At 37.0% G+C, this 15,383-nt stretch overlaps 1 long non-coding RNA gene across 2 annotated transcripts in view; it reads left to right on the forward strand.

The window, feature by feature from the left end:
* The window catches only part of LOC122214168, a 41,231-nt gene extending 26,075 nt beyond the window's left edge, over positions 1–15,156 (forward strand). The window contains exons 1-3 of one of the 2 annotated variants that reach the window (XR_006199768.1): positions 9,250–9,303; positions 11,134–11,283; positions 15,061–15,156. This is a non-coding gene — a long non-coding RNA (uncharacterized LOC122214168). Of the gene's footprint in view, positions 1–9,249; positions 9,304–11,133; positions 11,284–15,060 lie in introns of those variants that run through there. The other variant, XR_006199769.1, reaches the window with a different exon arrangement.
* The last annotated feature ends 227 nt before the right edge of the window (positions 15,157–15,383 follow it).

Here is a 15,383-nt window from a genome sequence, read left to right on the forward strand (position 1 = left end):
CCAGAATATCAGAGCAGGGGATGTTTTTAGTTAATTTGATATTTTGGCCACTTAAATCATTACTATAGATCTGTAACTTGGGTTACATTTAATGAATGCTTTCTATGGGACATAATGCTGTAGGACTTAAATATATAACATCATTTTATCTTTCTATCAACTGAAAAAACTAAGTGACTTGCCCAATGTCTCATATCTAGAATGCAGCTGCTCTAGGATTGAATCCAGATTCCTCAGAGCACAAACCTGACAAAATGAATGTAATCAATTTATATTGGAAACAATTTAACTTTCTTTTAATGATTCAAATGCAATTATGAAAATATTGCTATTCTATATAGCACAATGAAAACGCAGTTATCTGAGTTCTATGAGTTTTAAAGAATGTGAAGATAGAATTTCATGTCTTTATACTGGAACGATGATCTTTTCTTTGGAAAAATCCTGAGTTGGAGCCTCCAGGTTTATTTCCTCTTATGGTTACAGAAGATATAAATAAATTAAAAAATCACTTTTATGAAACTCACCTGGTTTGGAAGGCTATCATTTTAATAAGGAAACCAAAATTCTTTCTTCTACTGTTTTTTTTATTTTAATTTCAGTATAGTTAACATACAGTGTCAAATTAGTTTTTGGTGTACAGTATCGTGATTCACTGACTCTATACACTGCCCATTATTCATAACGGTAAGAGTATTCTTTAATTCCCATAACATATTTAACCCATCCCCCTCAACCACCTCTCTTCTGATAACCATCATTGTTTTCTCATTAGTTAAGTGTCTGTTTCTTGATTTGTCTCTCTTTTAAGCTTTGTTCATTTTTGTGTTTCTTAAATTATACATATACATGAAATCCTATGGATTGTCTTTCTCTGACTTATTTCACTTAGTCTTACACTATTTAGATCCATCCATGTTGTTGCAAATGGGAAGATTTCATTCTTTTTTATGGCTGAATAATATTCCATTCGCATGCACACACACCAACACACACGCACACACCACTTCTTTACCCATTCATCTATGGATGGACACGTGGGCTGTTTCCATAATTTGGCTATTGTAAATAATGCTGCAATAAACATAGCAGTGCATATATCCTTTTGAATTAGTGTTTTCATATTTTGGGGGTAAATACAAAGTAGTGCCATTACTGCATCATATGGAAGTTCTATTTTTAAATTTTAAGGAACCTCTGTCCCATTTTCCAGAGTGTCTGCCCCAGTTTGCATTTCCACCAACAGTGCATAAGGGTTCCTTTTTCTCCACATTCTTGCCAACACCTGTTGTTTCTTGTGTTTTTTATTTTAACATTCTGACAGGTTTCAGGTAATAGCTCATTGTAGTTTAGATTTGCATTTCCCTGATGATGAGTGATGTTGAGCATCTTTTCATGTGTCTGTTGGCCATCTGTATGTCTTTTTTGGAAAAATGTCTATTACATTTTTAAATTGGATTACTGGGAGAGGGTTGGTGTTGAATTGTAGCAATTCTTTAGAGGTTTTGTATACTAACCTTTTATCAGATATATCCTTTGCAAATACTTCTCCAATTCAGTAGGATTTCTTTTAGTTTTGTTGATAGTTTCATTCACTGTGCAGAAGCATTTTTTTTATTTAGTCCTAAAAGTTTATTTTTGCTTTTGTTCCCTTTGCCTCAGCAGACATATCTAAAAAAATGCTGTTATGGCCAATGTTGGAGAAATTACTGCCTGTGCTCTCTTCTAGAATTTTTATGGTTTCAGGTCTCACATTTAGGTCCTTAATCCATTTTGAGTTTATTTTTGTGTGTACTGTTAGAAAGTGATCCAGTTTCATTCTTTTGCATGTAGCTGTCCAGTTTTGTCAACATCATTTGTTGAAGAGACTGTCTTTTCCCCACTGCATATCCTTTCTTTCTTTGTCAAAAATTAATTTACCATATAACCATGGGTTTATTTCTGGGCTCTCTATTCTGTTCTCTTGGTTTATGTGTCTGTTTTTGTGCCAATACAATACTGTTTTGTTTTGTTTTAATGTTTATTTGTTTATTTTGAGAGGGAGGAGGGGCAGAGAGAGAGGGAGAAAGAGAATCCTGAGCAGGCTCCATGCTACCAGCACAGAGACCAATGTGGGGCTTGCTCTCATGAGCCATGACATCATGACCTGATCCTAAATCAAGAGTCAGACAACTAATGGACTGAGCCACCCAGGCACCCCATCGTACTGTTTTGATTATTACAGCTATGTAGTATAACTTGAAATCTAGAATTATGCTACCTCCAGGTTTGTTTCTCTTTTTCAAGATTGCTTTGACTGTTCAGGGTCTTTTGTGGTTCCATACAAATTTTAGGATTGTTTGTTCTAGTTCTGTGAAAAATGCTGTTGGTATTTTGATAAAGATTGCATTAAATCTGTAGATTGTTTTGGGTACTATAGACATTTTAACAATATTTGTTCTTCCCCATGAGCATGGAATGAATGTCTTTCCATTTTTTGTGTTTTTTTTTTCAATTTCTTTCATAAGTGTTTTATATCACCTTCTTAGTTAAATTTATAAGTAGGTATTATTTTGTTGCAATTATAAAAATGATTGATTTCTTAATTTCTCTTTATGCTGCTTCATTATTGGCATATAGAGATGCAGTATTTTTTTGTATGTTGATTTTGTATCCTGTGACCTTACTGAATTTGTTTATCAATTCTAGTAGTTTTTTGGCAGAATCTTCCAGTTTTCTATATAGAGTATCATCTCATCTGCAAATAATGAAAGTTTTACTTATTCCTTTCTGAATTGGATGTCTTTTGTTTCTTTTTGTTATCTGATTGCTGTGGCTAGGAGTTCCAGTGCTATGGTGAATAAAAGTGGTGAGAGTGGACATCCCTGTCTTTTTCTTGACTGTGTGGAGGAAAAGCTGTCAGTTTTTCCCCATTGAGGATGATGTTAGCTGTGAGTTTTTTGTATATGGCCTTTACTATGTGGAGGGGTGTTCCCTCTAAACCTACTTTGTTGAGGGTTTCTATCATGAATGGATTCTGTACTTTTCAGATACTTTTTCATTTTGTCTATTGAAATGATCTTACAGTTTTTATCCTTTCTCTCATTGATGTGAAGTATCATGTCGGTTGATTTGCAAATACTGAACCACCCTTGCAGCTGAGGAGTAAATCCCACTTGATTGTGGTGAATGATTTTTTTTTCATGCATTGTTGGATTTGGTGTGCTAGTATTTTTATTAAGGCTTTTTGCATCCATGTTCATCAGAGATTTTGGCCTGTAGTTCTCTTGTTTTGTGGGGTCATTATCTGCTTTTGGTATCAGGGTAATGCTGGCCTCATAGAATGAATTTGGAAGCTTTCCTTCCTCTTATTTTTTGGAATATTTTGAGAAAAATAGGTATTAAGTCATCTTTAAATGTTTGGTGGGATTCATCTGTGAAGCTGTATGGTCCTGGACTTTTGTTTATTTGGAATTTTTTTGATTACTAATTCAATTTGATTGTTGGTAATCTGTCTTTTCAAATTTTCTATTTCTTATTCACTTTTGGGAGGTTCTGTGTTTCTAGGAATTTGTCCATTTCTTCTAGGTTGTCCAATTTGGTGGCATATAGTTTTCCATAACATTCTCTTTGAATCCTTTGTATTCTGTAGTGTCAGTTTCCCCACTTTCATTTCTGATTTTGTTTGAGTCCTCTCTCTCTCTCTCATCTCATCTCACTTTCTCTTTTTATGAATCTGGCTAAAGGTTCATCAATTCTGTTGGTCTTCACAAAGAATCATCTCCTACCCAGTTTAATTAATTTGTTTTATTGGTTTTTTGTTTTTTTTTTTTTAGTTTCTATTTTATTTCTGCTCTATTCTATGATTTTCCTCCATCTATTTGTTTTGAGTTTTCATGGTTCTTCTTTTTTAGCTCCTTTATGTGTCAGGTTAGGTTGTTTATTTGAGATTTTTTTGCTTCTTTAAGTAGGCCAATTTTTAGCTATATACCTTTTCTTAGAACAGCTTTTGTTATATCCCAAATTTTGGACCATTGTGTTTTCATTTTGACTTGTCTCCATGTATTTTTTGAGTTCCTCTTTGATTTTTTGGTTGACTCATGCATTATTTAGTAGCATGTCATTTAACCCCCCTGTATTTTTTCTCTTTCCAGATTTTTTCTTGTGGTTAATTTTTAGTTTCATAGTGTTGTGGGCAGAAAAGATGCATGGTATGACTTCAATCTTTCTGCATTTGTTAAGGCTTGTTTTGTAGCCTAATATGTGATCTATTCTGGAGAATGTTTCATGTGCACTTGAAAGGAATGTGTATTATGCTGTTTTAGGATGGAATGTTCTAAATATATCTGTGAAATCCATCTGGTCCAATATGTCATTCAAAGCCACTGTTTCCTTGTTGATTTTCTGTTTGTATGATCTATCCATTGATGTAAGTGGGGTGTTAAAATCCCCTACTATTATTGTATTACTATCAATTATTTCCTTTATGCTTTTTATTAACTGCTTTGTGTATTTGGGTGCTCCCATGTTGGGTGAATAAATATTCACAGTTGTTCTATCGTCTTGTTGAATTGTTCCCTTTATGATTATATAATGTGCTTTGTCTCTTGTTACAGTCTTTGTTTTAAAGTCCTTTTTGTCTGATATAAGTATTGCTACCCTGGCTTTCTTTTCGCATCCATTCATATGACAAGTACTTCTCCATCCCTTCAATTTCACTCTGCTTGTATCTTTGTTTTTTTAATGTCTATTTATTTATTTTGAGAGAATGTGTGTGTGGGTCGGGCAGGGTCAGAGAGAGAGGGAGAGACAGAATCCCATCCAGGCTCTGCACTGTCAATGTGGAATCCGGATGTGGGGCTCAAACTCACAAACTGTGAGATCATAACCTGAGCCAAAATCAAGACTCAGACATTTAACGACTGAGCCACCCAGGCGCCCCACTCTGCAGGTGTCTTTAGGTCTGAAATGAATCTCTTGTAGACAGCATATAGATGGATTTTCTTCTTTTATTCTTTCCATCACCCTGTGCCTTTTGGTTGGAGCAATTAGTGCATTTACATTCAAAGTAATTATTGATACATATGCATTTATTGCCTTTTTGTTACTCGTTTTATGGTTGTTATAATTCCTCTGTTCCTTTCTCCCTTTGCTCTCTTTTCACAATTAGTTGTCTTTCTTTAGTGATTTACTTGGATTTCTTTCCCTTTATTTTTTTGCATATATATTGCCGGTTTTTGATTTGTGGTTACCATTTCTTTTGTATATAACATCTTCTGAATGTAACAGTCTATATTAAGTTGGTGGTCACTAAGTCAGAACCCATTCTGTCTCCTACATTTTAGGTATATGGTGTCATTCTTTTTTTTAACGTTTATTCATTTTTGAGAGATGGAGAGAGACAGAATATGAGTGGGGAGGGGCAGAGAGAGGGAGACACAGAATCTGAAGCATGCTCCAGGCTCTGAGCTGTCAGCACAGAGCCTGATGTGGGGCTCAAACCCATGAGCTGTGCGATCTTGAGCTGAGCTGAAGTCCGGATGCTTAACCAACTGAGCCACCCAGGCGCCCCCATATAGTGTCATTTTGTGAGTCCCTTGACTGATATTTACAGATATACTTATTTTTACTGCTTTTCTGCTTCCTACTTTCTTACTCTTACTTATGGTCTTTTCTTTCCCCTGAAAGAATCCCTTTTAATATTTCTTGTAGGACTGGTTTACAGTATGAATTCCTTTAACTTTTGTTTTTCTGGGAAACTCTTTATCTCTCCTTTTATTCTGAATGATAGCCTTGCTAGATAGAATATTCTTGACTGTAGAATTTTTCCTTTCAGAACTTTCAATATATCATGCTACTGCTTTCTGGCCTGCAAAGATTTGACTGAAAAATCTGCTGATAGCATTATGGGGTTTCCCTTGTATGTAATTCTCTTTTGCCTGCTGCCTTCAAAATTCTCCCTTTATCACTACTTTTTGACATTTCAATTACTATGTGTCTTAGTGTGGCGCTCCTTGGATTGATTTTTTTGGAGGCTCCTTGTGTCTCCTATGTCTGAATGTCTGTTTCCTTCCCCAGATTCCAGAAATGTTCAGCTATTATTTCTTCAAATAAGTTTTCTGCCCCCTTTTCTCCCTCTGGGATCCCTATAATGTGAATGTTATTATGCTTGATGGTGTCACTGAGTTTCCTGTGTCTATTCTCCTTTTGCATAATTTTTTTTTCTCTCTTACCTGCTCAGCTTGATTACTTTCCATTACTCTGTCCTCCAGGTTGCTGATTTGTTCCTCTGCTTCCCCTAGTGTGCTATTTATTTCATATAGTTTTATTTTCTTAATTTCATTTATCATTTTCTTCATTTTGATTGATTCTTTTTTATCACTGATCTCACTGATCTCACTGATCACTGAAGATCTCACTGATGTCCTCCACTTTTTTCTCCAGTCCAGTGAGTATCTTTATGATCACTATTTTAAATTCTCTATCAGGCATATTACTTACTCCATTTTACTTAGATCTCTTGCTGTGATTTTTACTGTTCTTTCATTTGGGGTATGTTCCTCTGTCTCCTCATTTTGTCTCTTTGTGTCTGCTTCTGTGTTTTAGGAAAGTCAGCTATATGCCCTGCTCTTGAAAGTAGTGGCTTTTTGAAGCAGAGGTTCTGTAGTTACTTGCAGTGCAATATCCCCTGTTCAGTAGAACCTGGCACTTCAGGGTTGTCTCCTATGTGTGTTGATTGCACCTTGCTGTTGTGGCTGAGTCACTTTTTCCTTCAGTCCAATTGTCTGGCTCTCTTTGCCTGTTGTGGCAGTGTATGGTCCCTGTGGTACTAGTGGGCCAGTCTGGACCCGCCTGGGCTTAAGTTGAGTCATACCACGCATTTGCAAGATGTAGTAGCACCAAACTTCAGGGCACTTTCCCTGCGTTGTCCCCTGAGCTTTCATTGGTAGGTGGGTCCTGCAGTACAACCAGATGCCTGCCCCCAGCTCACTGCTGGGACCACAGTCTGACTGGTGTGTGTGCTTATCTTTCCCTCTCCCTGGCACAGAAGTCTCATTGGAGTGGTGCTGGCCCCTCTCTGGGCTGCTTTCACACTGCCAGGCTTATAATACAACTTTGGATGGGCTCTGGCCATGAGCATATTGGGGGGAGTGGATCCACAATGTGCACAGTGTGGGGCACGGTGTTTTTACAAGGGTTGTGCCAGTCCTCTAGGAGCAGGGAACTGCAGTAGTGGACTGAGGTTGGCCTGGCTAGAAGAGGTGGATATCTCTGAAGCACAAGTAGGAGGGCTGGTGTTGTCAGCAAGTTAGGTAGTGAGTGTGGTGGTGTGCTGATTTGTGCAGGTGACGGTGAGTTTATGTTGGGAGCAGGGTAGGGAAATGGCACCTGCCAGCTCCCCTGTTCCTGAAGAAGTCTCCCAGGTATCTCTTTCCCTTCATGATGTGCTCTGAGATGAGTAAACAAGTCTCCCTCCAGTAAGTACCAGGTGTTTTTCAAACTGCTGCTTCTCTGCTGTATCTCAGAGGGGCTGTTTGTTGTTCTGTCTCTTTTAGGGTGGGGATTCAATTTCCTCTCACCCTCCCACTCTTCCAGAGCATAGCCCACTGGTTTTTAAAATTCCAGGTTTTAAGTCTTGCTGATTGTAAGCACTCATGAAATCTAGTCCCTTTAGTTTTCAAAGCCAAATGTTATGGGGATTTGTGTTCTCCATGCGGGCTCCCAGGTATAATAGTCTGCCTCTCTCTCTACATGTGCAAGCCCCTCCCACATCAGATAGTGCTGTGGGTATTTAGTTCACTACTGGTCTCTGTTCTTCATACTCTCTTTGGGGTTGCTTCTTCTCTACCTTTAGCTTTGGTGTTTGTTCTGCCAGTCTTTGAGTCATTTTCTGGGTTATTTACAATGATGTGAGTGTTACAATGATGTTAGTTGTATCTGTGTAATGAAGTAGCCTAGGGTCCTCCTACTTCACCATCTTTCCAGCCTTTCTCTTCTCTATTTTTGACCTGAAGGTGGACACGTTTCCTTTAAGAAATTAAAATGTTATGGTATAATATTTAGAAGAATATTGACCCTGTTACAGTGAAGAAAATCCAGACTACTTATCAGGACAAAGCAATTTTTATGTAGTTTAATTAAAACTATAGGAAGAAAATGTATTGCAACCAAATTGGTGTCGGACAAGTCTCCTGAATAGACCAACAAGGTAAATAAGATGAAAGCCTTAAACTGTCTCATGCACTATTTATGTGCCTGTTGAAAGACACACTGTCTACTTCTTTGGGCTACCCACCATTTTAAAAATTATTTTCTCATTTCTTTATTATGTGTATTATTATTTCTTTATTATGTTGCAAGAAAGTGTGAGGTTTCCTTCAAATGACATTAACACACACAAAAAAGTAGAATTTTAAATAAAAAGTTGTCTTGAGGTTTTATTTTCAACTCTTCCCATCAACACTTCTGATGCTGACTATATTTAGTGAAACTTCCTTTATAAGTGTGTAACGACCCTTTCCGCTATAACTATCCCTGTTATTATTAACAACTAAAATTTGAGGTGTGACTTTTCACATGCCAAAAGTATTTCATTTTTTTTGAGGTGTCAAATCCTTTTTTTAATTGTTGGCTTTACCCAATGGCTAAAATCATTCCAGAAAGTAATATAAAATGTATTTCAAAAACATTACCAAAGTAATTTTAAAATGTAGATTTTTTTAAATTATAAATACACCAATACATGTTAGATACAGAAAATTTATGTCTGCAGAATAGTTATTTGAAACATTTGAATGTCTCTTTTCAGATTTCTTGAAGCAATATTATAATGCCAAAAAAAATGGTTAAGTTTCTGAAGGATACAAAAGAAAGAAATCTAAACAATCCATATGTAAGTCCCATGACTACATAAAAATTACTGCATCCATAATAACCATAACTACAGAGAAAAATGTATGCATTTGAAAGTTTTTCTAATGTATGTAGTAATATTATTATACAATGATGTCATCACATACCTTCCAGTGTATATTACTTCAGTTATTTTAAGTAACTTAATTTTACTAGATCTTTGTTTCTGTATTTCTCAATTGCAAAGCCACCACACACTGAAGGGAAAGCTGTCTTTGCATGAGGACATTTTGTGGCTGATATAGAACATGCAGACTAGACTGAATGGGGTTTATGCTGAGTCCTAGCTTATGGACTGAAACAAGGAAGGCTGAAATCTAACCAGCACAGCCTAATCTAGGCTATATCTTTTACCAGCACATCAAGAAACAAGTTTGGAGGCTCAAGTCCTAAAGCTCCTCCAGAGAGAAGGTACTACTGACATTCCTTATTGCATTTAATCCTCCTAATAGCCCTTTCTGTTGGGTTCTGCTATGGTTCTCATGTTACAAATAGAAGATACCGAGGCACAAACAGCCAGTCATAAGCAAGGGTTTGAATTAAAGATTTCTTTGGTTGTAGATGCAGGTTCATTCTACTGATCATACTTTCTTGCCAAACAAAGAACTGAGAGATTTACAGAGGGGTAAAGAGGGTCAAGGCAATGATTCTCAGTCATTTTATAAATAAATAATGGCATGTGTGTGTGTGTGTGTGTGTGTGTGTGTGTGTGTATGAATATATATTCATACATACATTGAGAAGGAGAATGTACGTATACGTAACGATGTACCTGTGGTTTGGTAGAAAACAGAAAGTTTTAAGAGCAAATATGAAAAATGTAAAATATAAAGATTAAAAAACAGGAGGATTAATGCTAAATTGCTTATTTAGTGAAGAAGATTTTTTTTCCTGTACATTTCCATACTTGAAATCATTTCTCCACAAGTATTTAGGTCATCCTTCATTCACATTAAGAGAAATTAATTGCTTTCCATTTCAATTTATTTTTTCTTCAAGCTAGCTAGTTTTTTTTCCTTGGTATTAGAGACTCATGCTTCACAGACACCATGAACTTAAAAAAAAAAAAGTTAATGACAAGGAAGGAATGAAAGGATTAGAATTTGAACTTTATCTTCACATTGCCTGGATTCAAATCAACTGTACCTCAGTTTTCTCTCCCGTAAGATGGAAGTTGTGAGGATTAAATCAGAAGATACAAAAAAAGCACTTAAGGCATCTGATAAACATTAAATCATAGCTCTCACATCAAAGTAATGCACAGAAGTGATCATTTGAATGTCTTAGATACTAAAACCACCTCAGTGGTCAATAATTCATATTAGATCTTCATTGGATTATTGAATCAATTTTCTAACAAATAAAATATTGATTATCATTTGCTCTAAATCTTTAAATAATAAGGTTTTCTTTTGAAATTTTTTTTACATTTTTTATTTTAGAGAGAGAGTGGGAGAGAGGTAGAGAGAAAGAATCTTAAGCAGGCTCAGTGCTCAACACAGAACCCCACGTGGGGCTCAATCCCACAACTATGCAAATTCATCACCAGAACTGAAATCAAAAGTCAGATGCTTAACCAACTAAGCTACCTTAGACACCCCAAAATAAGTAAGGTTTTCTTATAATTGAAAGATACTCTATAGGTACAAATTTCCCATGTCTCTTGATCTTAAAACCACACTCTAAGCCATTCATGAATCACTTCATTTAGGCACTTGGAAGTGTTAAACTAGAAAAATACAGATGAACAATATCCCTAATGTTACACTGTAAAAGATTTACTCATAAGTAAACAAGAGAATCATGATTAGCATCTTCCTGAAGTATGACTATTTTGAAAGTCGAAAAGAATAATAAGCTCTGTAGGTTAAGCATTTTACCTCTGAAATTCCTGATTTCCTGAGGGTTAGATTAAGAAAGGTATGGTTGAATAATTAATGCCCAGGATTCCAAGAGTAAGACTGTATTGCCCCCAAGTAGCAATAAGTAAACTTTCATTTATAACTAACATATTGTAACATGTGCATGTGCTCATTGCTTTGTGTGATTAAGTCAAACCTGGAGATAATTGGGTTTGTTCTTTGTTCTTGCATTTGTTATTTGTCAGCAATAGAGGAATTACTCTAGGTGCCTACATGAATTTCAGATATCATAGGTATGATGGGATAATATCTATGGTGATAATATAATATCTCTAATATCTATCTAATGCTAAACCATTTTTTGTTTACCAATGCCTAGAATATGGCACAGACAAGTGCTCAGTAAGTTATCTGTTGACTAAGTGAAGAAATGAATAAGGCAAAACTTTGAAGTTACTGACTTACGAAGGAAAACGGAAAGAAGACTCAAGATAGAGGTGGCAGGAAAAAGAAAGTAGCAATCTATTAGGTGAGAGTAATAACATGGTGCCAAAAGACACAGAAAATTAAATATCCAACAAATTCAACACACATTTTTTAGTCACATTTTTGTGTTCATTATTTTCCACATTTCATTCTTTTTTTTTAAGGTCTTTCACCGTTTGCCATATTAGGTAACTCCTGTGGGGTATTTTTCTTTAAATGAAGCTTAAATGGACTCACTTTTTAAAAATGTTCCCCATTCTACACAGTATTACCTGTCAGATCATGGGTTTGATTCTTCATCCCTATTTCTCAAAATTTGTTATGTGCACAAGTCACCTGGAGACAAAACTAAGATTAAACATCTGACTCTTGATTTTGGCTCAGGTCATGATCTCACAGTTGTGAGATCAAGCCCCAAGTCTGGCTCAGACCTAAGCATGGAGCCTACTTAAAATTCTCTCTCCCTTTTCCTCTGCCCTTCCCCCATGTGAACACTGTCTGTCTGCATGTCTGTCTGTCTCTCTCTCAAAAAAAAAAAAAAAAAAAAAAAGATTCTGGTGCACTAAGTCTGGGTGGGGCACACTTCTGCATTTCTCATGAGCTCCCAGTGAGGCTGAGGACACACTTTGAATATCAGGAAGCTACACACACACACACACACACACACACACAAACACATAAATATAGACTCAAATCCTAAACTAGCAATGTTTTAAAATTTATCTTAATATCCTGTGAAATCATCTCAGGTACCCCACCAGTGGTAAATCTAATGATATAAATAGACATTCTGCTGGGATTGAAAAAAAGTATTTTAAATGTCCTTTGTATTCAGACAACTCACTGTGTCAAGAAGAAAGGTATTTATGTAAGAAACCAAAATAACATATGCTATGGGCTATCCTAGAGCTTGGTACAAAACCCTTCGAGAAAACCCTACAAAGTTTGGGGAAGGCCATGGAAGAAGCATGTCTCAGAGTCTGAGGAGAAGCTTTCACAGGATGACCCAGAATACTGGCTGTCTGCTGCCTGCCACTGGGCCCCTGTTGTCAGGCTGTGCCCCATGCAAAAGAACCCAGCTGAGGCTATATGGGCTCTCTGCTTATCTCTCTCCAAGGTCTTTCACAGGACCGCATCAGCCTGAGTAGGGGTTCTTTTTGAAACCATCTTCCCTTAGATGGGGGTGGGGTAACCTTTTGGGACTTTATCTGCTTAGAAAAGGCCCCCTTTTCTCTTTCTTTAAGAGGCCCCTTTTCTAATCCTTCTTCCTGAAGGAGCATCTGTATTCTAATTTGTATAGACACCGTAGAGCCACACACTGTATATTATGAGCATAATTTCTTGCCAGATGGGGTTCAATTTCCTTCCCCTTTCTTAACTTTCTCTCTCATTATTATGAAGAGAATGGATAGTCTGAGGGGAGCAGGGGTGCAAAGAAGCTCCAGTCCTTGCTGAGTCATAGTGGCCTCTCTTCAGTATTCTTCCTATTTACTCTCTGCTATAGGCAAAATAATGGCTCCCCCAAGGTGTCCGTGTTCTAATTTCCTGAATCTGTGAATTTGTTGTGATACATGACAGAGGGAAATTATGGTTGCAGATGGAATTAATGTTGCTAATTGGCTGACTTTAAAATAAAGTATCCTGGCATATCCAGATGAGTTCCATGTAATCACAAGGTTTTTTTTTTTTTTAAGTGGAAGAAGGAGGGGTGCCTGGGTGGCTCAGGCAGTTGAGGGTTGACTCTTGATTTTGGCTCAGGTCATGATCCTGGGGTCATGGGCTCAAACCCTTTGCTGGGCTCCATGCTGGGTGTGGAGCCTGCTTGGGATTTTCTCTCTCTCTCTCTCTCTCTCTCTCTCTCTCTCTCTCTCACACACACACACACACACACACACATACACACACACACAAATAATAAATAAAAAATTAAAGAGTTTTTTTTTAAGTGGAAAAGGGAAGCAGGAGAAGAGGTTAGACTAATGTAAAATAAAAAGGACTGGACACAACATGTCTTTGCTGGAGAAGGGGGCCAAAGCCAAGGACTGTAAGCAGCTTCTAGAAACTGGAAAGGGTAGGCAGCTGATTCTCACCTAGAGCCTCCAAAAGTGGAACAGCTCTGCCAATAGCTTGATTTTAGCCCACTGAGATCCCCATCAAACTCTGACCCACAGAATTGTAAAATAATAGTTTTGTGTTAAGCCAATAGGCAGTAGCATTTTGTAACAGCAGCAATGGAAATGAATACACCCTCTCTCTGGTTCCAGAGACCCCTCTGTTTTGCCTCTTTTTGTTTCCAGTATGCTACCCTTTCCTGATTTGATATCTTTTACCTCTCCTTCACAATCTCTTTTGTTAAGTTCTCCTTATTATCTCTAAAAATACATTCTTCCCCAGGTTACACAGTTAGTTCCCTTTAGTCACGCTGCAGGAATCACAGATTGGCTGAACATGGCCCAGGGTCAGCTTGCAGATATGTTTTCTTAGGCCTCAGTGTTTTTCACAAGCCAAACTGAACTGCATTTAGGTGAGATATGTATCCTCTTATTTTCCATAATTCTTATTATCCCATACTGCATTTAACCTGACCTACTTCCCCGGTTTGCATGATTTGCTTTGTCCTTAAAGGTTTTGAGTTGAAGATCCCTCTTTTAAGCCATAAATGTGTATTAAGATGTTAAGATGTTACATTAAAAAGGATTATTGGGTCAAATAGGTTTAGGAAATGCCAACTTAGGCAAAGTAAGGTAAGTTGTTAATATGTTGGGAATTGACAGCCTTGATTATGTTAATTATCACATATCTATGTATATGTATCTATGTACAGCTATATATATGGCTGTATAGTTGTATATAGCAGATAGCTGCCTATAGCATGCAGCATCTTCCAAATTTATATCTTTAGGAACTAGTGGAGCACCTTATAGGTAGAATAGTCCAAGTATACACATTGAGGTTTATCATTAAGTATACTCTTTTCATCTCTTCCCGTTAACTGCAACCATTGCTTATATCTTGATGAATCCCCCAAGCTATACATATAATAAATCAAACACTTTTAAAGCATGTACCGTGAAAGCAGGTAAGTGCTTTCACACCTACAAGCTGATTCACAATGCTGATACGATAATAGGCATTATTCTCATTTTATTTTATTGTGAAAAAACTGAGATCTAGAGAGCTTGTCATATTCCCAGTGTCACACAACTAGAAAGCTGCAAAGTTGAAATGTGAACTCAACTTGCTCTGGAGTCTGCACTGAACTCACACCTCCATGTGAGGTGCTCTTGAGCTGAACCTGTAGGTCCAATGTAAGAAAACACTTCCTACCCAGAGGTGATTGAAAATCTAGCAAGCTATCTCAGATCAGGTTGAATTCATTGCCTCCAGAGATGTTCAAGAAGAGACTGAGGAAAATTCTTAGAAGGGGATTTTATGGGAAGCATAACGACTGGAGACAACTAATTCATCCATAAGGTCTTTCCAAAGAAGAGATTCTAAAAAGATGAGAGAGTCTGTTCTGTCTGGGAAGGTACCATGAGCAAAGATGAGGACTGTGGTTTGGAAGTAGACCAACCTGGCTATTATGAAAAACTTATGGAGAGAAATAGTTGCAAGTAATGCTACAAAGGTATGTCAGAAAAATAGGGGTTTGATAATCCTTTAACCGATGGGGAGCCAAAAATATCTCATCAGGAAAGTGACAGATAATTTTTATATACTAAGTGATTTGAAGGAAATTAGTCAAATGATAGTCATGATCTACTGAGCGGTGTCTCATCAGGCCTCTATTGCATCTTCTCTTCCTCCTCCTTTCCACTAGGTGGCACCAGAACTCAAAGTCAAGCATCTGGAAAAGGCTATCTGTTCTAAGCCTTTATTGTTGAATGGATGACTTGTATAAAGATATTTGAAGTGATGTGAACATATCAAAAAATACTTTTATTGCCAATTCCTAATATGCCTCTTCATTCACCCTGGGGTATTTTTCCAGTAGGTAACAATTTTCGGCTTAACTGACTGTAACGTTCTGAGGAAGAGCTTCTGGGGACCGTGCCAGTTTAGAGTACTGTTGTAGACCAACATATTAACACTGTCCTGCAGAAATTGCTAACAGCCAGCTGGAAGTTGATACAGTGGAATTTA

This window comes from Panthera leo, chromosome A1, assembly GCF_018350215.1.
Source record: "Panthera leo isolate Ple1 chromosome A1, P.leo_Ple1_pat1.1, whole genome shotgun sequence".
In the NCBI taxonomy this organism is placed as follows: domain Eukaryota; kingdom Metazoa; phylum Chordata; class Mammalia; order Carnivora; family Felidae; genus Panthera; species Panthera leo.